This window comes from Polyergus mexicanus, unplaced genomic scaffold (genome assembly GCF_030449975.1).
Source record: "Polyergus mexicanus isolate NDT 795.1 unplaced genomic scaffold, iyPolMexi1.0 SCAF_14, whole genome shotgun sequence".
NCBI lineage: Eukaryota > Metazoa > Arthropoda > Insecta > Hymenoptera > Formicidae > Polyergus > Polyergus mexicanus.
This window is the reverse complement of record NW_027223334.1, coordinates 3,556,064-3,582,104: the sequence shown is the minus strand read 5'-3', so window position 1 is coordinate 3,582,104 and position 26,041 is coordinate 3,556,064. Positions and strand designations below refer to the sequence as shown.

The following is a 26,041-nucleotide window of genomic DNA, read 5'->3' as shown; positions in this document are numbered from 1 at the left end:
GATATCAAAAGTGAAAGGTAGAACATACCACTTGCCATTGTCGTTAAACGAAACGTTAAACAAGATTTGTTCTTCGACTGAACCTATTAATTTAAATCATAAGCTATATATATTAATTCGTGGTATTCCAACTAAAGCAAATATAATCTGGGAAAAATTAGTCGATGTAAAAAAAATATGGACTGCCTTAGTATGGTTAAAATAAAATAATCCTATATATTCAGATATTATACTACCGACATCTCCTGAAAATTTGTTGCATTCCAAGTTACGAGATGTTGAGTTTCAGGAACATGATGTGGAACTTCATGACAAAACTTTGGGGGAAGATAATGAGGAAAATGAAAAAGATAATACTTCTAAGGAAGAATGCAAGGCATTATTGACTCAAATGTCGCAAACAGATCAGTATTATGAACAATTTACTATATATCCAATGTATGAAAAAAGAATAAATGAATCTGCAACTATACTTTATCAAATGATAAAAGTTCAAGATATTCCATTGGATAATCATAATAAAGATTTGGATATAAAATGTTTTTCTGATTTATATCCATATAATGCGAATGAACAGCATGAAGATAGAAGTCCGAATAACTGATTTTGAATATATTAAAACGAGGCTTATGTCGCAACACTCACAATTTTGGTTAAATATACAATATCATTTCTATTTATTACATGATAATATGACAATATGCGACAATTAAATAGTGGAATATTTCATAAAATGAATGTTACCAATCCTCGTGAAAGATATACAGCTGCTACTTATTTGGAGCAATTATCTAACCAGCAGCTTGAATCTAACTTAAATACTATATTTTCAAAGTGACGGAATACAGAACAATATTGGAAAATACCTAGAAGTAATTTGCATTGTATGATATGTAATTATGGACCTGCTACTTGGTTTCTTACCATCAATCCATGTAAGTGGTTATGGACCGATTTGATAGAATATCTTCGAGAAATGAATGAACCAATTACCAATCAAAAATCTGCAAACAAACTTATTGCTCTCGATCCTGTATCAACTTGATTTTATTTGTTCACCTGATAATCCAATCGAAGAGATCACTCATTACTTTTGGCGTCGTGAATATCCAGGTAGAGATATGTAACATTTTCATGTTAATTTGGATAAAAAATGCTCCGATAATTGGTACATTTTCTAATGAAAATGTTGCATCTTTCATTTTAAAATATGTCACTTGTAAAATTCCAAATAAATAGTTATCACCTGAATTATATCGACGTGTAAATACACATCAACGACATAAACATAATAATTACTGCTTGCGCACCAAAAAAACTAAAGTAGATTTTTTAAAAGTATGCAGGTTTAGCTTCTCACGATCCGTAACAGATACTTTAAAAATTAAAGACGTTGCTGTTTCAATAGCGGATAGAAGAAAATTGAAAACAAAAAGCAGATTTTACGATTTGCCATGATCCAAAGAGGAAGTCAATATTAATAATTATAATCCAGCTATTCTTACTGCTTGGGAAGGAAATATGGATATTCAATTTGTAGGTGAAAAATCTACGTTATTAACTTAGTATACTACGAAATATGTTTCCAAAGCAGAAAAGAGTAATAACGCAGAAGATACAAAAGATGAAAAGATGAATTCAACAAAATCGTTGAGAAGTTGTCTTTGGAATATTGGAATGCATATGTTGAATCATAGGGAATGTGCAGCTCTCGAAGCTGCTAACACTTTATTAGGAATACTATTATATGGTATTGACAATGAAACAACTATAAGATGGTTACATGTAAATATGATTAGAAGTAGATAACTTAAATCTCGCAAAGGGATTGAAATGCTAAATTCTGAATCTATGGATATTTTTTGTCCTTCTCTAATTGATACGTATTATCCAAGCAGACCTAAAGAACTAGAATTTACTAATTTGTATGATTATGTAAAATGGTATGATATTACAAAAATTAAACCAATTTCCAAGGCAATAAAGTATTATGTGCTTAGTGAATCTTTATATTTAAAGAAACGTAAACTATCAATCATATCTTGATATCTTATCAATCATCACAAATATAATGTCCATACTCAACCAGAACGTTACTATTTTTCATTATTGTTATTATTTCAATCTTGGAGAGATATTAGTGAATTAAAGAATGAATGTGATAGTTATGCAGAAGCATTTTCATTAACACAATATAAATTGAAAGATGCTCTTCAGTATCATGAAAAAATAACCGACATTCAGCAAGATATGGATAATATCAAAGAATTAATTGAAAAAAATATCATAAATTACAAAAAATGACTGTCTTCAAAATGGTGCATTAGAAAGTGTTCCTGTCGAAGTTAAAGGAGCTATGGGGGACTTTAAAGTTGTTGGCAATAAATTTGATATCAACATCGATGAAATGGTGACGCAATTAAATATTATAAAAATATATAAAAAACGAATCTTTGATAGAATTACTGCTGATGATAATAGCAAAGTTCTTAGACTTTGTGTAAGCCGTGAAGGTGGTATTGAAAGAGTTTCTTGATAAAAACTATTAGGGTTTGGATTCAAAAATATATTGAAAAAGACACAGAGGTAATAACTGCACCAACCGGTATAGCAGCTTTTAATATCGATGAACTTACTGTTCATAGATTATTTTAATTACGGTAGAACACGGCCGTACTGCCAAATATAACTTTCTGATATAGTCCTTAAAATTATACGAAAGGAATTTAAGAAAGTTGTTTTAATAATTATCGATGAAGTTTCAATGATTTCAAATATTACTTTAATGTACATACATCTGCGATTAACAGAGATATTTAATATCATGGATTGCGATAATGGATGATTCGGCAAAAAACATATACTTCTTTTTGGAGATTTATTACAACTTCCACCTGTGCATGAAGATCCGCCTTTTATTGAATTATCAAAATTAAAAATTGAGAAATATATTGGTGCAATGGGTTCTGTAAATTTATGGTCTTTATTTAGTTATGATGAATTACAAATTAATGTGCGACAACAAGGTGATAACTCTTATCGAGATATATTAACGAGAATTCGAATTGGAACAGTTACAGATTCGTAATTATTTTAGAAACAAAGAAAATCGATTTTAGAGAAACTAATTGTGACGCCCGATACAAGAATTATGTAATTATTTACAAGATTTACCAATGGATACTGTTTGTTTACTTCGAACTTGTGCATTATATGATATTTTGAATACTGCAATGTTAAATCGTGTTTCTTCGGATAAGATAGAACTCGTTGCTCAAGATCTGGTAGAATGTGCATCATCTTTAAAGAAAAAAGTTATAAAGATATTAAATAAAGATGATGAAGATAATTCTCGAACAGCTGAATTAGCAAGAATCACAACTCAAATTAGGAGCACGTGTAATGGTTAGAAGAAATATCGATGTTAGTTTAAGTCTTGTAAATGATACGATTGGTACAATTACGTCAATTATACGTAGCGCAATTGATAATGAAGTAGAAATAATTAAGATAATAGTGTCATCAGGAATAGAACATATTATAGAATGTTTGAAGTAATGGATGGAGCATTTGTTATAAGAAAACAATTTCCTGTATGTCTAAGTTATGGTATGATTATTCATAAAAGTCAAGGTCTGAGTTTAAAACATGCTGTTGTGGAAACTGGAAATTCTATATTCAGTTGTGAACAAGTATATGTCGCTCTTTCACGAGTGACTACCCTAAATGAATTGCACCTTATAAATTTTGATCCCTCTTCTGTAAAAGCAAATAAGTTAGCTATAGTAGAATATAATAAATTGCAAACACAAAACAGGCCAGATCTTATACATATTAATATTTTAAAACAACGTGATCACAAGATTCGTGATACAATTTGGGCAATATCATCAAAAAATATCTTGGAATGTCAAGTTAATAATAAGGATATTAATGATTCTATTTTATGACATATAAGAGGATTTCTAAATGTTGATAATATATCTTGTTATGCTAATGTTTCAGTTCAATGTATACTTCATTCTTCTATTCTCAGAAAATTGTTGCTTCGTCTTGAGCATAGGAATATTATAAGAAAATTTATTGATTTGGTTACATGTCAAACAATTAAACTATTAATATAATGGCAATACGCCAATTGGTAGGAGATCAATAAATTTTGAAAAAAATTCAATGAGATATTAGTGAGTTTATTGTACATCTTATTAATAACTAATATAAATATAATAAATAATATAAAGAGTATAATCGAGCACCAATTAAATATAACTTTACAATGTAAGGTATGCAACTATACAAACACAAAAATTTATACAAATTATATATTATTGCTCCAATTACTCAAAAATTTAAAAAAATCATATACTTTACAAGAATTAATACACTATAATTTTTCACATTGGAAAAATGTTAAAAAAATATGTTCCAATTGTAATGCTATCTCTGTACTTGAAAAGACTGATATAATAATAACAGAAAGTATTATTATCTTACAATTATCGTTATTTAAAATTAGTGATACAAAAATTATTAAAGCAACAGATTTAAAAATTAAAGCTGTATCTACAGAAAAGATATGTATTGGTGCGAATATATATAAAGTTATTAGTGGAATTTTTCATCAAGGTAAAAGTACAACTGATGGACATTATACAAAATCCCAACATGTACGCAAAAAAAGTTTAAAAATAAAAACTAAATGAAATTAATAGTTAACTAGCCAAGTATTTAGAAGCAATTCAATTTATAAGGATTTGTAATTTGAAATAGTATTTGTCATAAAATCAATCTTGTATTTATAGAAATGTTATAGACAGATTCACTCACAGATTCACCAGTTTCTATGAAATTAAAACACATTTTATTTTTATTAACAGGAACCTGATTTTCAAAATAAGTTCAACAATTTTGAATATTGTATATCACAAATTACATTATTATAGAGTTTGTTAAGAGTGTTATATACTATAATATCAAATCATATTGTTGATGTTAAATGCGATTAAAATTCCTTTGATTTGCAAAGTATATCTTAGAGGATGTATAATTCGAAAGAAAATTTTTTGTAATAATTTTCCGTATACGTACACACACGATTGCATTGTTCGCGTGGATGTACCGCAGAGAGGAAAGATAGAAAAGAATCAACGATCACGCTATTCTTGTTCCTCTAGCTCTAGCGTATCGCTTTACAGCTGAGAAACGGCCTAAAAATGCTATCTAACCTCTCGTAGACAAAAGCAGTAATGCAACAAGACTAATGGGCGCCCACTTTTTGTGAACTTTATGTTTATTTATGCGCATATGAACATATATATACCAATCCCAGTAAACACAAAGTAGCAGTGACATAACATTAATGTTATAATTTCCCACTCAACAATGTAACTGTTACGTACAAGGCATGTTATATTGCAATTACATTGTTGAGTGGGAAATTATAATATTGATGTTATATTACTGTTACTTTGTGTTTACTGGGATAGTATATAGAAATGTTACATATTTTTCAAAATTGCACAATGATAAATAATATGAGCCGAATAATAGCTAACAGAATAAACTACAATAATATACAACGTGTAAGAGATACGGGCACTTTTTAGATTTGACAATTTGTTACTTTTTCACTTTCGATACTTTATATGTATATTCATTCTATTGCACTGATGATATACTGGGTGGCCCATTTTAATCCATCCAGTCGAATATCTCAAAAACCAAGCCCGGAAGAGAAAAATGTTTCAAACAAAAGTTGTGTGGCTTCAAGAGGGCCATAAGATGGTGACAATGATTTGACCTTGGAAAATCATTTGAAGGTCATGTGAAGGTCAACTTTAAAATCTTAAATAGAAACCCCCATTTTTTATTTAACATTCTTGTAGCTGACATCGAGAGCTTTCCAAAACACTATAAAAAAGTATTTTTTTATTAAGTACTTTTTGAGTTATTTTATATTTTAATCTGACATATTTTGATATAAAAAATTAAATATCTCGTAAAATATTTAGTTTTTGATAATCTTACCGTAATACTTCTATGTACAGAATAATGAGACAAATTAGTATAAAAAAAATTGTTTTTAAAAAAATTATTTACAATGTATTTTTTTAAACAATTATTTGTTTTTGTTGGCACTAATTAATTTGTCTTATTATTCTGTACATAGAAGTATTACGGTAAAATTATCGAAAACTGAATATTTTACGAAATATTTTATTTTTTATATCAAAATATGTCAGATTAAAATATAAAATAATTCAAAAAGTACTTAATGAAAAAATACTTTATTATAGTGTTTTGGAAAGCTCTCGATGTCAGCTACAAGAATGCTAAATAAAAAATGGGGGTTTCTATTTAAGATTTTAAAGTTGACCTTCACATGACCTTCAAATGATTTTCCAAGGTCAAACCAATGGTACCATCTTATGGCCCCTCGAAACCAAACAACTTTTGTCTGAAACATTTTTCTCTTCCGGGCTTGGTTTTTGAGATATTCGACTGGATGGATTAAAATGGACCACCCAGTATATATGTAGATATATATATATATATGTATGTATGTATATATATATATATATATATATATATATATGTTGCAATTCTTTTCATAGATTTATTTCTTGAGAGTACTTTAGATTACCAGATCCAAATAACGGCTGAACCGATCGAATTCTTGATAGGCTTAATCGATAGTTTGAGTTCGATTTATATAAGGAAAGTGTCTTTATTTTCTCTCTGCATGTTCTATAAAGCAGAGGTATTATGAAGCAAAGTCGAAATGTGGAAATTTTCATGTAAGAAACGTCACCATCATCATCATCGTCGTCGTCGTCCCTTTTACCGCTATATATGATACAACACATGCATAGAATATAGTGGTATTATGCTACACGTATATATACACGTACACAACACACATGTAATAATGACAATGTATTCTTGTGCGGTTGGCGTCTTTGACGAAAGATTGCGTTAACGGCGCTTCGTGATATTACTGCTTGCATTCATACTTGCTTTTGACAGATATAGATTAAGTTTGCAAAATGCTGAGTGCAGTGTTCGTATGATTTCATTTATAAAAAAGTGAAGATGCAAAATTCTTCGTAATACTTGTGGATAGTTGGATCAGGTATATCTTATTTATATTAGAGAAAACTAAAACATTACAAAAGTAATTTATGTTACGTGTATAAACAGAACAAAGCATCGCAATACATATATTTATAAGAAAGAGATGTGTATATTCTATAATATGTTTATTATAAGATATGTGTGTGTGTATTTTATAGATTCAACTATCCAGAAGTATCAGGAAGAATTCTGCAGCTTTACTTTTTTATAAATGAAAAAGTGCTACGCTATATAATGTTGCACTTCGGAAAATTTAACGTCAAATATATCTGTCAAAAACCAGTATGGATAACTGCAAACAGTAATATAGGCATACGCACACAAGAATCTAATATATTTGAATGAAATTGTTAAAGGAGTGTCATCATATATGTAGTTATTCGTCATGCATCATATGATTACAGATAAGTATAAATAACATTGGTAAAATGAAGTCTGTAAAGTTAATGCATGTCTTATGAATAATTTATAAATATATATTTATTTTTCAGTGGAAGTAGAAGAATTTTTCAAGCTGTTGATAAGATTTTGACAAAGCCTATGGCATCATGTTTATTGCAAATCAACATATTATAGTTAATTTTTATTTCGATGCGAATGCATTGCTTGAAATAAATGAAGCATGTTCTAGTATTGTTAATGAAAATAATAAATTTGTTATGTTGTATTTTTCTATCTATCGGAATGCTATTTGGTATACATATTTGACACAAGAAATTTGTTATTAAAACTGATAATATTGATTATTTTGTTCTTTCTAGTATTGAAACAAGGATTGATTGCAATATATTGGTTTGCAATAGATGTGTTGCCGCAGACTTTATCAAAATCTTAACAACTTGAAAAATTTTTCTAGTTCCATTGAAAAATAAATGTATTTATAAATTTATTATAAAAATTTATAAATTATTAAAAAAAAATAGATAAATATAGTTAATTGTCATGCATCATATGTAAATATAGATGAGTATAAATAACATCCCTCACAGAACATCAACATCCCAATAAGGTTCCAGTCATTTTAAATTATAAAATAGTAACATTCCACGGAGATTAATTAACCTGCCATTAACCTCCCAGCAACATAAAAATGTTCGCCCAAATTCATCCTATTAACATTCCAGAGATCTTACGCGTAACGTTGTATTATTATAATATTCATGTAATAAACCAGAAACTTTCTAATATTATTTTCAATAAGGAACTCTTGCAAAAAAATATTATATTAGCAAAAATCGATTAAATACTATTGGTTTTCAATAGATTTCAATCGTTTTTTCAATAATAATTTAATAGTTCAAACTTTTTTTTCTTTTATATGGAATCTCGCAAAAAATTCATAAAATTAACTAAAACGAGCTATTTATTAGTGTATTTTTAGGAATATTGAAAATATATATATATATATATATATATATATATATATATATATATATATATATATATCATACTCCATATATTGTAACCGTAAATTTCTTTTAAATTATTTAAGTAATAATTATTTATTCGGCGGGCGGTTCTTCGATGCCCACGGTACACCTTCGGCGCGTATTTCGAATATCGATCTCGCGATCCACAAAAATTCACGGTATCTCAAAATAAACCAAGTTGGGCGCCAGGTACGGCAGGCCGCACCACCATTCACGATAAACGCAACACCGAAAGACAATCGCGCGACCGATAATTAACGCGACGGCAAAATTCCGCGGCTATTCAGTATACCCGAAATGGTAGAGGGGGGGGGGGGTTCGGGGAAGACAGGAGAAATCTTGAGAGTCGAGAACACGGGAGCCAAAATGAGCATTCGGTCGGTTCAAACAAAGATAACAATAATATATTTAAAACGAAAGAAACAAGAGTATAGAGCCGTTCGTATAAATAATAGCCTTGGATGACAGTAATTATTTTACAGGCGAATAAGATATATTATTTCCGCGGAGATTGGCACGACCGTGCGCAACAGTATCAAATTACCGGGCGTCTTACGCGCTTTAACTCGACTTTTCGGCCGCGAGGATTTCCGCCGTACGAGACTTAATTAGGCCGCGACAACTAAAGAAATCTCTCGAATACGCCGGTACCTACTTTACGCGCGCTCGTGAATCCGCTTCGATATAATAGAAAATACTAGATTGCACGACTCAAATCGGTCCATTGGTCCGGCTCGCGGTAAGCCGATATACGTCTCGATAACAATGACGGTGACCTTTGCGTTGAAATGCCTAATCTCTAGCTCGAATGACTCGCGGAAACTAATAGCGGGCTCAAAGACACCCGATAGATTTATGGTACGAATTTTTAGGATTTCGCTTCCTCCTGACTAATTTCTTACAATACTCACAAAACACGCGCTAACAATACACAGGAACAATATGGAAACTATCGATAACGACTGTGGTGTACGAGTCGCGCGGCGCAATACTTTGCGCGAGTCGGAATATCGATCACGTGAACGCAAAAATCCCGATAATTCACAACATACAATTATTACAAACGCGAGACTAACATTAATGACTGTCGGCGACGGTGAAATGAATAGAGAGAACCTATTTTATATAATTCGGATGAGCGACGTGTGCGCATCTTTCTGTGTCCAAACGAACGGTGTCCAAATGAACAGTGTCCAATTGAGCGGTGTCCAAGTAAACGATGCGTATTTTCTTATGTGTCCAAAAGCTACTGTATCCAAAATTACTGTGTCCAAATGCACTGTGTCCAATTGAACCGTGTGCACAATCTCGTGTCCATTTGTAACGTGTCCATTTGCATCGTGTCCAATTGTACTGTGTCCAAGTGAAGGCCACTCCTTTACGATATTGCAAAATCGTTAAATTCTTTTCGATATCGTCCATTAGTCTGTAAACTGTTTTTATCAATCACTACAAATCTATACTTGTGTCGCCAACATTTCTGACAGAATGCACGAAAATCGTCGTAAGACATGTCACTATTTACATGATCGTTGTATACATGTTTCAAGTTTGTACCATCTTGTTCAAATAAAATCAGTAAAGAACCCCGCACTAATCATATGGAAAATCTGTCCCGGTCAAATCAATTGGTTTTTACATATGTTGTAGCTTATGACCTACTGAACAAAAGATGTAATGGGCACAAAACTCAATAATGGAATTATAACCAGTCAAACATGAAAAATTCGGGCTGCCGAATAGTCAAATCTCGGAAGGTATTGATTTTTTTGAAAAATGTTTGAAACAAACATAGTAGGGTTTTACAAAATCTGTTAGTTGGTGACATTATTTGTGAATTTTGAATGACCTTGAAAAGCTCCGTGAACAAAAATGTTTATGTGTCACAGCAGAGATAAGGACCCCACGGTTCGTCACTCCCGTAGTATTTTTTGAATAGGCTCCTTATCCAGCCCAGTTCGCCTAAAAATAGCGATTTGTTTTTTAATTGCATCATTATCGCCATTGATTCGTACCATTTGTCGAGCTTGAAAAGCACGATCGCAAACATAACAATGGATTCCATGTCTATAAGCCATGATAATACTTTATTATCGAATTGCGTAGCAATATCAGATTGATTAGATATTAAAAACTTTTCTGGTGAAATAATTCCTGAGACCAAAATGAACAGAATACACTGATATCAATAATATCAATATCGGACGTAGTAATGCCAGAAAGTAATAGCATTCGGCAGCAATAACGCTAGAATAGATACGCTTAGTGATGACAATGCCTGCGCTAGCAATATCAACCAATATGATTTCTCACAGATTGCAGATAGAGTATCAAGAGACACGGTAGTGTCTCGCGCCAAGTCATGCGCAGCAACAGCGAGGCACCCCGGGTATCTATCCGCGAGTCGTACAGTATACCGCCCGCAGTGTAGCAGTGGGGATGAGTCGCCTGACGGCTCTAGCTGTACGAATCGAGCGCTCTACACATAACTCTACGCTCATAATCAGAGATGGTAAATCGTGTATATTAGTTCTCAAGAAGTTTTAGTAGAAAAAAGGTTCATCAAAAATATTTTGAAAACGTCTCGAATTTAGCTACACGAATATAATAAAAAATAGGCATTTTTGTGGAAGATTTTTGTTCACGGAGCTTTTCAAGGTCATTCAAAATTCACAAATAATGTCACCAACTAACAGATTTTGTAAAACCCTACTATGTTTGTTTCAAACATTTTTCAAAAAAATCAATACCTTCCGAGATTTGACTATTCGGCAGTCCGAATTTTTCATGTTTGACTGGTTATAACTCGATAACTGTCCATTATTGAGCTTTGTGCCCATTACATCTTGTGTTCAGTAGGTCATAAGCTACAACATATGTAAAAACCAATTGATTTGACCGGGACAGATTTTCCATATGATTAGTGCGGGGTTCTTTGCATTGTCCCGTATGAGATGCTTGGGTATCTTGGCATACGTTTGACAAAGATAGAAACAGTCGACCCTCGAGTTTCGACTCATTACGAAGTACTCTCTTATCGTATCTTGCTTATCGCACGCCACGTCGTCAAAAATAAAAATGGAATTCGGGAGCGCCTCGCTCGATGGAATAACGTCACTATTTTTAGAGAATGTAAAATTACCAATTTTGTCGATCGGTAATAGCAAATTTTCCAAATATCGGTATTTCGGTTGTTAAAGCGATTTCAAGTATACGTACACATTCTCAAAACGTACACCGTATGGACTTGCTGTCAAACTTATCAACATGCTAGTCTTACCACAATTCGAAGGACTCTCAAATGATACCGCGTATAGTAATCGGCAGCATGTTTCTATGATTGTGTATTTTTTTCTCGGACGTTACTCGTGTTTTATCGTCAAAATTTGTCACCTTGATTATCGTCGCTTGTCGCAAGAACCGCATGGTTGCTCTCGCGAATCTCGAATCAGATTTTTGGAAAATGAATCATCGGGATCCTATTTATAGAAGTGCACCGGATCGAAACCGCTCAATTTCAAAAATGTTTCTTCTTCTATCAGTTGATAGCAATATTCTCGAGCTTACCACCGAGCAGTTACAGATTATTCCCAAAATTGTTTTACTGCAAGTGTTCAGAAAATCTCGCGCCTTTTACGCAATCTCCTCAACAGCATCTCACTCACTCAGGTCCTTCTCTTTAGTGTTCTCTCTCTCTTCCTTTTCACTCTTGTACGCGGCCTTAACCCAATCCCGAAGCCTGTCCTATCAATCTAACTAGCATCGCGCCATGCTATCACCCAATCACAAGCACGCTGTCAGGATCTTATCCGCGCTCCTGCGTCGATATCGATCCTTCCGGAGATTCTCGATCATTCTGTGAGTACCGGTCTATCGTGACGCACGTCGCCTTTAGAACAATTTACAAAATCTCTCGGAATTCGGTTTTGCGACTCGGATCGGATCAAGTAAAGACTCTCCCGGTTTTCTCAAGGTTCTCTGTAACGACAAGGAACTTATCAACGGCAACCAAGCATGGAAATACTTTTGTGCGAGGAATATTTGTGAGGTGCGGCTCAGACCAGGGTGAGTGTGCGTGAATCCTAGCTGTTCGGCCCGACACCCCCCGAAACCAGAAACTTCTCGGGTCCCTTATCAAACAGCAAGCCTTTGGTAGCTACGTGGAACGATTGTGCGACAAGCTTCCCAAACATATTGTTATGTCCGGTGGACTCCATGATTCTTTTCTTTCATGTAATATTAAATGTCTATGCTTTGGAACTCTTTGCACTTAGCAACAATAACAATAAACTAAAGGAATATCTAGCAGGCGAGACTAATATTTCAAAATCTAAACAATGCGTGATAAATATTAGAACAAAGGCCCTAGAAGACCAAGAATTTTAAACAGCAACTAAAAGATACTCGAACCATGAGAAACCTCGAAATCTAAACCGTGCGCATGCAAGAGATAAATAAATAGATCAAATAATTTTTTTTCTTGGAAGCCCTCTAGTGAAAACGCGTTATAGGAAAAGTCTCGAACAAAAGCCCTTCTAAGAAATATCACTTTAGATAGAGTAACCATATTTTATACATGTAACTATATGCCGCGACTGAAACTCGCGACACCATATGCTCGCCTGCTAGATCACCCTTGCGCGTTATCTGCTTGAGATAAAACTCAAGTGAATAATAAAACTGTCAACTTGGCCGATCATGGCGGACTCTCCAGTGGGCGAGACTTAATTTTTTTAAAACAAAAGTCTATATCAATAGGCGCAACCTCTCAAACTTTCTTTTGGAAGGGAGACACCCTCAACTCATGAGAGGCATCATTTAAAAATTGATTGGTTAAAAAAGAATATTGCTTGCCTAATGGAGAGGGTACGCGAAGAGACGCTAAAACCCGTATTCATAGTCCGTCCTTGAGGAATAAGGATTCCTTGTTCCTCGTTCCACGTTTCATAAACTTTCCTTGACCAAACAAGGAATCTTATTGGCTCCCTTATCTCAAGGAAGGTCACGAGCTTCCTTGAGGAGTGATGCGACCTTTTTAGCAAACGATACGCAGAATATAACCAAATATAACCTCCAAAAGTTAGTTTCGTTACATTTGTGGTTTTGTGGTTATTTGTTGTCGCGCTCTCAAACTGAAAGTATATAAAGGAAAAAGGGATAATGGACAATGAATTTTTAAATGATTCTGACAATGGATTTGAAGACGAAAATCCAGAGAATCGGATTCTGTGGCGGATTCCGAAAAGATACATTCGCGATTGGGAAAATCCTGTGGAATTTTTTGAAGATACGAAAAAGTTTTCATATGTATTATATGAAATTAGTTGTAGGCAGCATAAAACGGTGCTACCTCCAGTCGGTCGCTAAAAATCCCTAAAATATTCCTTCCTTCTGAAAGGGAGACTCGAGGTCCATCTATGAAACAAGGTAGCCTTGCAGATTCAAGGAATCCTTCATAGAGGCTTCCTCCGTCCTTAAAATAAGGAAGGACTATGAATACGGGTATATGATTCGACATATGCGAAATCCTGGCTCAGAAAAATCAGTTCGTCTTCGGCTCTCGATATAAAAAAAACCTTAGTTAACTAAGTCTGGCATCAACTCGCTCCGACTTATTGAGTCTTCAAGCCTATTCTCGCAGTTCTATCCGCCATTGTGATAGCCTTAGAAAGTTAAGTTGTGAGTGAGAAGGAAAACTATTCAGTGTATTAAGACTCTGAATTGTGTTGCGGGACCACCTGTAACTACCTGACAGCACGAACCAAGATCGTCTCGCCCCGCAAACTATTTGTGGTTTAGTTTAACAACGTTTAACAAAGTTTCTCAATAAATAGGAAGTCATTAAATTTTCCCATCTCTTTTATTTTTCTTTTTTTCTTTTTCTGAAATGATTCTTGGATAATAAATTTAACCCCTTCGCGGAAACATTACTTCAAGTCTTTTCTCTCACATTCTTCTCACCGAGGGTCACCTGCATTTCGCGGAGCGATTCGTGACTGCCTCACTCGTCACCGAGAGTCACCTGCATTTTGCGAAGCGACCCGTGACTTCCTCACTCGTCACCGAGGGTCACCTGCATTTCGCAGAGCGACCCGTGACTTTCTTCGCTTCACCGAGGGTCACCTGCATTTCGCACAGCGACTCGTGATTTCTTACTCGTCTCCAAAGGTCACCTGCATTTCGCGGAGCGACCCGTGACTTCCTCACTCGTCACCGAGGGTCACCTGCAGTTTGCGGAGCGACCCATGATTTCCTTCACTTCACCGAGGGTCACCTGCATTTCGCAGAGCGACTTGTGACTTTCTCACTCGTCACCGAGGATCACCTGCATTTCGCGGAGCGACCCGTGACTTCCTTCACTTCACTGCGGGTTACCTGCATTTCGTAAAACGACCCGTGACTTCCTCACTCGTCACCAAGGGTCACCTGCATTTCGCGGAGCGACCTGTGACTTCCTTACTCGTCACCGAGTGTCACCTGCATTTCGCGGAGCGACCCGTGGCTTCCTTCTCCTCATCAAGACACACATATTCTTGCAGAGAGACTCGCTATTTCATTCAGTCCCTCTCTGTGGCTTTCACCTCGCCTAACTATGTAATAAAAGAGAGATATAATAGATGTACTAATAAATAAAAAAATATATATATTTAACAAAATATAAAGGTCATCTACTTTCATATACCTAATATTTAAATAACAACTTTTATTATCCGGATATAATGTTTAAAACAGAAACGCCAAGAATTATTTCTCATCTCTTTCCTACAATACAATATTATTGTTATTATTACTCATTTACAAATCTTTCCTTAGTGGAAAAAGCAAAATGGTTTTCCCGAGCGGCCACTAAATGTTCACGTAACCGTCGCAATAGGCGGCTTAAAAAGGAATTGGCTCGAGCGTCCGTAGACCCGAATTTTGTTGGAAATTTCACTAAACTTAAGCTAACTCTGCAAGACTTACATAATATACAAATACACAAACACAACTACATATTAGAATTTAAGAAAATGTATTGTTAAAATAAGAATTCGTAAATCGAATTAAATGTTCCTTTTTTTATTTTTTTTTTATATCATTTATTTCTATTTTTCTTGAATAAATGTAACATCAAAATTTAAATTCGAGTAATTAACCTGACCTCCTCCCTGTTATCCGAAATCGCACAAGGTCCCGTCCCGGGTAATAAGGATTTCGATAGAAACGGTCTTTCGATAGAATAAGAGCGACTCTTCCGGTCGTTGACCTATCTGGGGCCCTAGTTTGTTCGTTCGACTCTAGGACACGCATCGTCTAGCGTTTGTCTAAAGTTTGCGGATCAGGAACTCATTTAGAAACACAATTGGCTAGAGGCGATCGGGGTATCAATCCGTTGGATGCCGCGTGTCGCGAGCACGACATAGCTTATTACCGAACAATCTCGGCCAACGACACAATACGGATAATATACTCGCCACGAAAACGCGAACACGTATTACCGCGGGAGATTCGACTCTTGACGAAAGAGTGGCCGTTACAGCTATGGAAGCAAAGACAAAATTCGATGTATATAAATAAAAAAATTATTGATGAAGAAAAAGACTGAAAAAATGAATACATCCTATAGCGAAGCGCAATGGTATCTTACCAATTTTATCATTATTGGGAGTTCTTGGTACGTTGGCTGGCGGAGCAGCGGGAATCGCAAAGACGGTGAACAATAGCAAGGCGGCGCAACGCCAGCTCAAAGAAATGCAACGTCATAATCGCGCCATGGTCACGGACTCTACCTCGCTCTATATAAGCGTGGATGAGGGTTCTCAACAGCGGCTAAGAAAAAAAACCGTCAAAATATCGATAGAAATGCTTGCTGGTGTAACAATCAATGTACAATTGAAACAACTTACAAGACGTATGCGTATACCATATTTTAGAAGCAATTTCATGCGCAATAATTTACTGATAAACGACGTACGACGAAATGAGAACGCTATCGTCAATTTGGATGACGTCGATGGTTCCGGTACTCATTGGATAGCGTATGCAAAGATGGGAGATCGTATAGTACATTTTGATAGTTTTGGAAATCTTCGACCGTCTAAGGAATTAGTGCGATATTTTGGACAGAATGTTGCAAATATAGAATACAATCACACGGCCTATCAAAATTATAATCGAAGTATTTGTGGACAATTGTGTCTACGATTTCTTCAAACGGTCGATGATCGATATGAATTTAAAGCCTGACCGTCTCGACTCAGTATTCGTTCGACAGTTTTTCAGGATGTTACTCACAATTACGTTAACTGGCAAGAGTAGCGTTCTTGCTGTAAGCTACTTTCCGGCTATAGATTTAAACGATGACGATTACAAGCTTGGTTTAACGGACTTTGAAAGTACCGATCGTCGCACGGAAGATTACTGATTTAACGATACACATTGTTGCTCAAGAAGAATATTTGCTCGATTTTGGAGGAGAGGAAATTACCGTAAGATTGCATATACGGCGGCGGCAAAAATAATAACGTGCGACAAATGAAATGCTTGTGTTGAACGGAAGCACGGAGCATGTGAGAGACAATATCTTTACGAGGGATAATATTTTTGCGAGAAGGCGAGTGGCTGCGGTATCGGGTGACAATAATCAGATATCCGGTTACGCTGAAAAGAAATTCAGCGCGTTGAATCGCGAATTTTCAAGTTCATTGGGATTCGACATACGAAATACTTGAACAATATGATTGACATCTTGAATATCGGAGGCGAGACAATCTTTAACGATCGTATCGTGAAGATTGAGATTCATACGTACAAACCATACGCCAACACAACGCTTGGATATAGCGACGAGATACGGATACCGATACAACATCAAGATTTGTACACGTTATAATGTGAAATTTTCTATACGTCGAGGGAAAGTTGAGGGTGCATAAAGTAGATGAAGGGGCGAGAGTGGTATTGGGAAACAATTGTGTCGCGTTTATGTTTGATGAACTTTAATATGAATTCGACGGTGTGGAGATTGACCGCAGCAGAAACGTTGGAATAACTTCCACGATTAAAAACGATTAAATATCTCTCTAACAACCGAGAAAGGTAAAATCTTGGAAAATATTGCGTGGAATATGTCGCATAATGTTTTTGAAGCTTACTTCAACTTTTGCATGCCGCTAAACATACTATTGGGTTTTTGCGAAGATTATAAGCGAATTGTGATTAACGCTCGTCACGAATTAATTCTGATACGTTCGCGCAACGACAACAATTGCATATTTGGAAATGCTCCGACTGAAATCGAATTATTCAAGATATAATGGCGTATGCCACATGTAATATTGAGCGAGATCAATAAACTGTCTTTGCTGCGCGCGTTGCAAAGCGGGCGATACTTGAATATGAATATTCGCTCTTGGAATCTGTACGAATTTCCTCTATTGCATAATACGACCAAGTATTCGTGGACCGTAAAAATCGCCTCTCAGCTGGAGAAACCGCGAAACGTGATCTTTGCGCTGCAGATTGGCAGAAAAAATGCTATATCAAAAGATATTACTACATTCGACGACTGTAAATTGACCAACGTTAAGCTCTATCTAAACTCGGAATTTTATCCCTAATTTGAATTTAGATTTCGATAAAAATAGATTCGCCCTCTTGTTCGATATGTACTCTCGTTTTCGCAAATCTTATTACGGATGTGATAATGATGATGTGCTATTAAACATTTCAAAATTTCTACATTGCGGTCCTCTCGCGGTTATCGATTGCTCGCCACAAAACGAGTCTGTCAAAAATTCCACCGTGGACGTGAGATTAGAGTTTGAATGAAAGGAGGATATACCGACAAATACTACCGCCTATTGTCTCATCTTGCACGATCGCATTGTCGAATATTGCCCATTGACCAACGTAGTTCGTAAAATTACCTACAACAGCAAATATCCCCTCCAATGTCAAAAATTTATAAAGATTGAAATTTTGACGATCGACAGCAGTCATTTTTGCAATCGTACAGTAATATTATCAGCATGATCGCGCCAACGTTTGTGGATCTGCAAGGATTGTCGGGCAAAACTTTGTCGTGAAGGAAATAGCGATACTGAGAAAGGGATTTGTTCTTTCTCACTACTTTTTTGTAAGTCCCGTACCATGGCGTGCGCTTACAAAATCTGAGAGATATCAAGCTTCATGGCTAATCGGACATCACTAGGGACTTCAATGGGAGGATGGAAACATTCCATACAGCTTCGCTAAGCGATTGATTACGAGAGCCGTGATGGTTGCGACGGAAGAGGAAGATGGAGCATCTCCTATCGTGTACGTCTGTACGTTAAAGGACACGAAAAATGAGAATGGCTGACTGATATACTTGACGATGATGCGAGAAACGACGTTATTATCGAGACCTTGGATGCGGACTATGAAAATATCACTTTGTTAAATAAGTTAGAAGTTACTAATACTATGCGCTGTGAAAAACATTTAAAAAATTGCGTTTTACAAAATGTATTAATAATATTCAATTGGTGGACGAATCATCATAAAGATTCACCCAAACGTACAATATATGTAGGAGAGTTCTAACGCCGGTCCTCTGAGGGGGGATGAGGAGCATGAGGAAACCGACGCGGTGGGTATGACGTCACACGAGAGAACCGCGGCGAAACCGGTAGGCTAAGGATCCGCGAAGGGGTCGACGGGTACCGCGTGCAACGGGTGGGCGAGAGATCCGCGGAGTATAGGGGGACCGCGGCGAAACCGGTTGGCGAGGAGTCCGCGGGGAAGAGGGAACGCCCGCGTCCGTGAGTAGGTGTGAGAGAGATAGCGCGAGGCGTCCGTGACTAGGTGTTAGAATAATAATTTAAATATTATAAAATTTTTAAAAAGTTATTTATAATTAATTCTTCGAGTATTTCAATGCGGTTCTTATCCATAACGAGGCGTCAACTGCGTTTTGTATTTTCCAATCCCAATCCTTGAACATTACTTCAGGATAATCTTTCAGACAATGGTCCAAAAATATTGTACAAGATTTCTTCAAGCCGATTTCTCGACCTTGTACCATTTATACAATTGAATTAACAGGATAGCGCCGGGACACGGATGTCTATGGGTTTGTAATGTTTGCGTAACGAATGTCTTAAATCCTCAAATTGCGCGATTCGGCTAACCAGTGATTGAATTCCATGCCCCTGTTGTAACATCTCGAGTCGGTACTGTTCTTCCAACCACTCGAGACATTTAAGGTACTCTCTTTCCCATAACTTGCATGAATTCGCATCGTCCATTTGTATGTAAAACTCCCATAGAAATTATTCTAATCGCGCAGAACATTTGGAGACCTCCAGATTTCCTATTAAAGTCTTTTCACAATACAAGTTTCTGTTCAGCTTATACAGTGCAAATTGGATACAAATTGCAGGGCATTATCTGATACAACGGTATTTCATGCTCTCTGCAAAACGATCCCAGGATTAGTTCATAAATTGCACTTTCACGTTCTCACACAACACAAATATTTGAAAATAAGTCTGAAATTCGCATAAAACAGCATGTGCAAAATTTTTCGTTATCTTCACTTTTATAATAAAAGTATATATAGCATATTTTCACCGCACCTAAACTATTTATTTCAACTCGGTTTAAAGTATGTTGATTTATGTCCGTAATATCACTATTACAGTCACTATCGTAATCGGAATCCTCCAAAAGTACGCAAAAAATTCTTAATTTTCATCAAGTTATCATCTTCGAGAATGACATCTTTATCCTCTTCAATAACAATAATTTCTTCATCAGCCATAGCATAAATTGTCAAGATCGTCATAAGAGCGTAGACGGTTGCGTGCTATAACGTTGCACGCTCCTCTTGATTATATATTTTAATTTCACATCTTTTGTCTCTTTCTAACTGAAGTATCACGTCTCATCAACCTCATAATTTTTCTATATCTCTAGCAGAGTGTGTTGAGGGAAAGATATAAGTTTTGTAGACTATGCATATATAAGGTATCTCTAAAGTCTAACCTTTGGATTTCAGAAACGGCTTTAAATATGGAAAAATGTTTCAGACAAAAGTTGTAGGATATTGAGTGGGACATATGACAAAAATTATGGACTTGAGCATGAGTGACTTATTGAAAATCAGGTGAAGTTTATCGGTGTTTTCTTAAACGGAACCCCCCATTTTTTATTGCACATTCTTGTAGCCCTCGTCGAGACGTTTTCAAAACACTACCTATTTTTGTTTTTTGCGAAGGTCATTCCCAAGATATGAAGCTTCGAAGTTGACATACCGCCGGCATTCGCATTACCCAAGGTATACCGTATGGAAATTGCACGGAAAGTTGTAAACCTCACTTCGCATTAAAAAGTGTATGCATAAAACACAGGAATCCGCCCCCTCCCTACGAGGGGCTCCACTTCCGGAAGAAATAACCTAACCCAAATCTATTTTTAATTTAATTTTTCTCTATCTTTAAAATATAAGCTTGGTAATTCATGCCGAAATATACTATATATAGTCTTATGTTGCAAGTATCAGTCGGTCACTATTTTCAATTGTTAATAACTTTGTAATAAATGACGAGCACCCTACGAGAAAGCTGCATTTCCGGAAAATATAACTTAAACCAAACCTTTCAGTTTTAAAAGTAAAGTTGGATTATTTTTTATTGTCAGACTATAAACCTTGCTTTTACAAATCTTTGTTTGTTAATAATTTTTTAATAAATAACGAGCGACGGCTAAAACATTCTAAAGGTCACTCAGGAGGGTGACCTTGACAACATATGTCAAAGTCAAGGTCATCGGGGTTGCATCCCCTAAACATCACTTTCACCCGGTTAAATAGCAGAATTAAGGACTTGCAAAAAAAATTGTACATTATTTATTGGTTTTTTCATTTTACAATACAAAATTGATCAAAAATTATTAATAATTGTCAAATCTATAGAATGCAAAAGTTAAATGAAAAAATACTTATCACTTTAGTTAAAAATATGATTGACCTCATAACTGCCAATCCGTATATAAATTTCAGAATATTTCCAAAAATACTGTTTTCCGTTGACGAAAAAGTCTTTCAAATAGAATTTGCTACATTATTATCCACGAAAATCATATGTTTAGAAAACGTCCCAAAAGCCTCTTGACATATATATATATAGATGTATGTATGTATATAAAATCATATTTATTACATTTGTAAATCTATTAATATATATTATAATAATTCTTTGTGACTGTGTATATTTTTAATAATTATTTTATCTTCTCTCTCTTATTCATCTTTTATCTTATACAAGAATAAATATCGATAGCAATAAATTGGGCGCCAGGCGCAAGAATTCGCACCACACAAAACTCGGAAGAAACGAATAAATGCTAGATCAAGAATAATCGCCACGGCAGAATCCGCGACTGCATAGTCAATAAGATTGGTAGAGAGGGTGATTCATACGAAAGGGCAGAAGAGAATCGAGATAGGCAGTCTAAAATTTTTAAGAGACAAAGATATGATAAAATAAGAATATACTGACAAATAAGAATAGGTGAAAAGAATATAAAATATAATTCCGAGGGATCGGCCGATTTGTCGGCCTCAACGTTCTACCATGATCGAATGCAAGAATATCGTATTTTTCAGCATGCGCGAGCAAAGATCGATTAGATGACGACAAAAATTCCCTAACGCGCGGGGCTTGTTCGGGCCTCGGTAGCAACGAAAAACCCTTTAGATCTCATTATGTAGCCTGCACTCACTCACGCTAAATTCCAAAGATGTTGTACAGCAAGAAATACAAAGGCGCTCGTATAGCAGCCATTAATTCGCAACATTACTTCGTATTCGTGGGATAATCTCAATAATTTTACATGAATCTGACTCGTCTTTTAATTCCGCGATTTCAGGCGTACAATGATACTGCGACAGCAAACAATGGGCGCTACACAAAAGAGAGAGAGACTAAATAGGCGATTAGCGTAACACGAATATTCGGGATCTCGAAAATCTATGTCGTGTACAGACGGTATCAATACTCGGATAGTACTATAATAATTACATATTAAAGAAAATATCGAGAAAAGATGACACATACGCAACATACGAGATTTTCACAATATACATAAGACGCGAAATATCCGCGGTATATGAGTTCGCTGTAAGCTAAAAATGAGATACCAAAAACGATAGCGGTAAAGATACAATTATGACTGTCGGCTAGGTTTCCGGGAGAGAGAGTACTTACGCGAGAAAAAGGCACAGATGAGTCATTTCGCCTTCGACTGTTTATTCCGTGAAACGTAATAGCGACATGCGAATTCGATAAAGGAAATTTTAATTTACGGTAACAATTAATATCTGGCGCGACTTCTTCGAACCATGCTCGAAATTAACGGCTTTACAACCCGACGACGTTCGTCTTACCGATTTTCAGCGTCCGGTGCATAGTTCGCTTTTCAGGATTTCGGTGGATTTCGCTAGGCCTCCGTTCCTCACTGTTCGTCGGTCCGTCGAAGGCCAATAGGAGATACGCCGGCACTTTAATATGTGAATAGGCCATCTATGACGCTTCCGGATCCTCAGGACTATCGCGTAGTCTTGTTGGTCCTTATGGGCCTCACGGTATTAATTTTTTGGCCCTCGATCGCTTCACCTTTCGCCTCTCCCTTTGGACAGGGAGGATTTCTGCGGCAGCGTACTTATCAATCCGGGATTGCATTCGGATCGAGATTCCGGGCTCGCATGCGTCGGGTGCAGTCCTGTAGCTCCGCATCGGGGCTCCCATGCTAATTGTATGCAGAATGGCCTTTTCCTTCTGTATTTCTGTCAATCCTATGGACAGCGGTTTCCTTAAAAATACAACAGCGACCATTTTCTGGCCGAATTACAGATATTATTGAAGAAAGGATGATATTATCTGGCGGAATCCGTGTATACGGAATTGGGCCTCCACTCTCACCCTATACGTTAGCCTCTCTTGCACTTTGCTATTCCCGGATGAGATCTCGTCATTCGCATTTTTCACTGCCATTATACGCTAGAACTCTAAAATTATAGCCAAAGCGCAACAAAATTGCGGAATTGCAACGGAACCAGCGCTCGGGTCATTCTCTCTCCCTAAAACGAAAGAATGGAAGCGCTGCGGCCGAGTTATTGTGATGGACGATTAAAAGAAGACATCACGTTACAGTTTATTATTCTATTTGATAAAGAATTGAAAATCCGATGGATCTTTACTACTGAAAGAATGGTAAATTTTGAAAAGAAGCCAAAGTTTACCAATTTTATATATCGTATATACGTCATCTTATATTGAAAGAATGTCATCATTTTATCGTTATAGATATGACGTCAATGGTGTCTGTGACTTAGGACTATCATTTTAACGTCACTTTTATTACAAAAATAAATTTTATGTAACCAATGACTAAAACATGACATTATAATAATAACACCTTGCTATCTGGGTAGGCGTTTGACTTCGGGATAATAAAGATACTTGTTGCGCTCTTCCATTAACTCATCCTTCCTCAAATCTGGACGTAAAAGTATTTAAAAACTGCGATTAGAAAAGAAGCAAATAAGATTTTATACTTATATTAAATATATAATAAATCGAAGAACTTTCACCTTGGAAAACGATTAATTCGGTACAAAAGCAAGAAAAATCTCCTATATTTTTTAATCTTACTTTATAGGTGATAATATGTCTGTTAATAGCTGACAGTAAATGTTACATAAGATCCGTTTTGCAATTGTCCGTATCTCACATGGCATACATCAGTGCATAAATCACTAACAACTATTTTTAGAGAATATCAGTTATGTTGCTTTGAGAGAATATCAGTTATTTTGCTTGATTACTAGATATATCAAAATATAATGTACACATAGCGCTAATAAGCGCTTATTATACACAGTGGTAATTACGCAGTGTTAGAAAAAACTAATAAAACAATTATTTTTTGGATTTTTTTAATATTTAAAATTGAAATTTGTTGGAAATTATCTTTACTATTACAATTTTTATGCATATTGCGCAAAAATATTCGTGCATCATATTTAATTAAAAATATAAAACTATATTTTTAGCTAATTTTGCATTTTATGTGCAGCAATTTATTTTAATGGCAATTTATTTTTTTTATTTTATAATAAATTTCATGTACAGGTATATATACAAAATATAACTGCGAGAGAAAATCAAACAGAAGAATGTTATTTTTAAACAATTTAAAATGATTGCATTCATATGCATATATTTGTAATCCATTTAGACCATATTGGTCGAATAGACAGTACTTTATTCTTTCTTTATAAGTTATATACTTGCCTGAAAGATAACTTTTTTGATTAATATTTTACATCACAATATCTTTAACAATTCTTTACAACATTAAAAATTTTGACGAGATTACAAACATTAATTTTGTAACGGCAGGGCCGTTACTAAGAACGTACAGAATATACATATATATATTGTATATATATACGCACGCGGCTCTCTTTATTCCACCCAGCGTTATCTGTCCTACGCTACCTATCCCGTCTCACTCGCTCATATGCCGTGTACTCGCCGTCGCCCTTCCACCAGACACTATCTCTCTCGCGATCCCCATGCAGAACCGACCCCACTACCGGACCGACAACATCTAGTGGGGGCAACGGCCGGGTATATAAGACCGGTCGACCGAGACATCGAGACCAGATCTCGTCCTGCCATCCAGCTCCTGACACCGATCTAACCACTACCTACTACCTCTTGGGGGCTAAGGTTGTCCTTAGCTTTGCTGGGTTGCACCGGCTCTCTCTACCTCCAGGACTGAGGTTGCCCTGAGCTCTGCCGGGTTGTACCGGCTCCTATCTCTGCCGCTCCTAAAGCCGAGGTTGCACTCAGCTCCGCCGGGTTGCACCAGCTCCTATCTCTGCCTGGGGCCAAGGTTGTACTTGGCTCCGTTGGGTTGCACCGACCTCCGTTGCCAAAGCAGGGTCCGACGTGACACTCGGCTCTGCCCGCAATACCTAGCCACTCAGCCTAACACTAGGTCCTAAGTTGCATGTCGTAGACCTAAGTCATTAGCCGCGCCGTAGCATCAAGCCTAGTAGAAGTAAGTCCGCTAGTTCTAACCGCGCCGTAAGAATAAGCTCGCTAATAATAAGACCTGTTAATAGTACGTCCATTAGTTGTAACCGCGCCGTATTACTAAGCCCGCTAGTAATAAGACCTGTTAGTAATAAGTACGCTTTAGTCGCGTCGTAGCTTTAAGTCCGTCCGTTCAGCCTGCTAATAATAAATCCGTTTGTTATAGCCACCTGCTTTCCGCTTCTCGTTGCACGCCACCCGCACCTCGACATCAGCCCAATGTCTACCGACATCACCTGGCCCTGCACGCTACTCTGTACATATCTATCTCTATCTCAATAAACTATCTTTTCTATCTACATTGTGTTATCGCGAGCTTGAGTCTCCCCTCCTCTCGAACCCGGACAC

General features: G+C 36.0%; 1 long non-coding RNA gene and 1 pseudogene across 1 annotated transcript in view; both read left to right on the top strand.

Annotated features, from left to right (window-relative positions):
* The window catches only part of LOC138939448 (uncharacterized), a 188,168-nt gene that overhangs the window by 19,539 nt on the left and 142,588 nt on the right, over positions 1-26,041 (top strand). The window lies entirely within an intron of this gene.
* LOC138939496 (uncharacterized) lies at positions 981-16,968 on the top strand (annotated as a pseudogene).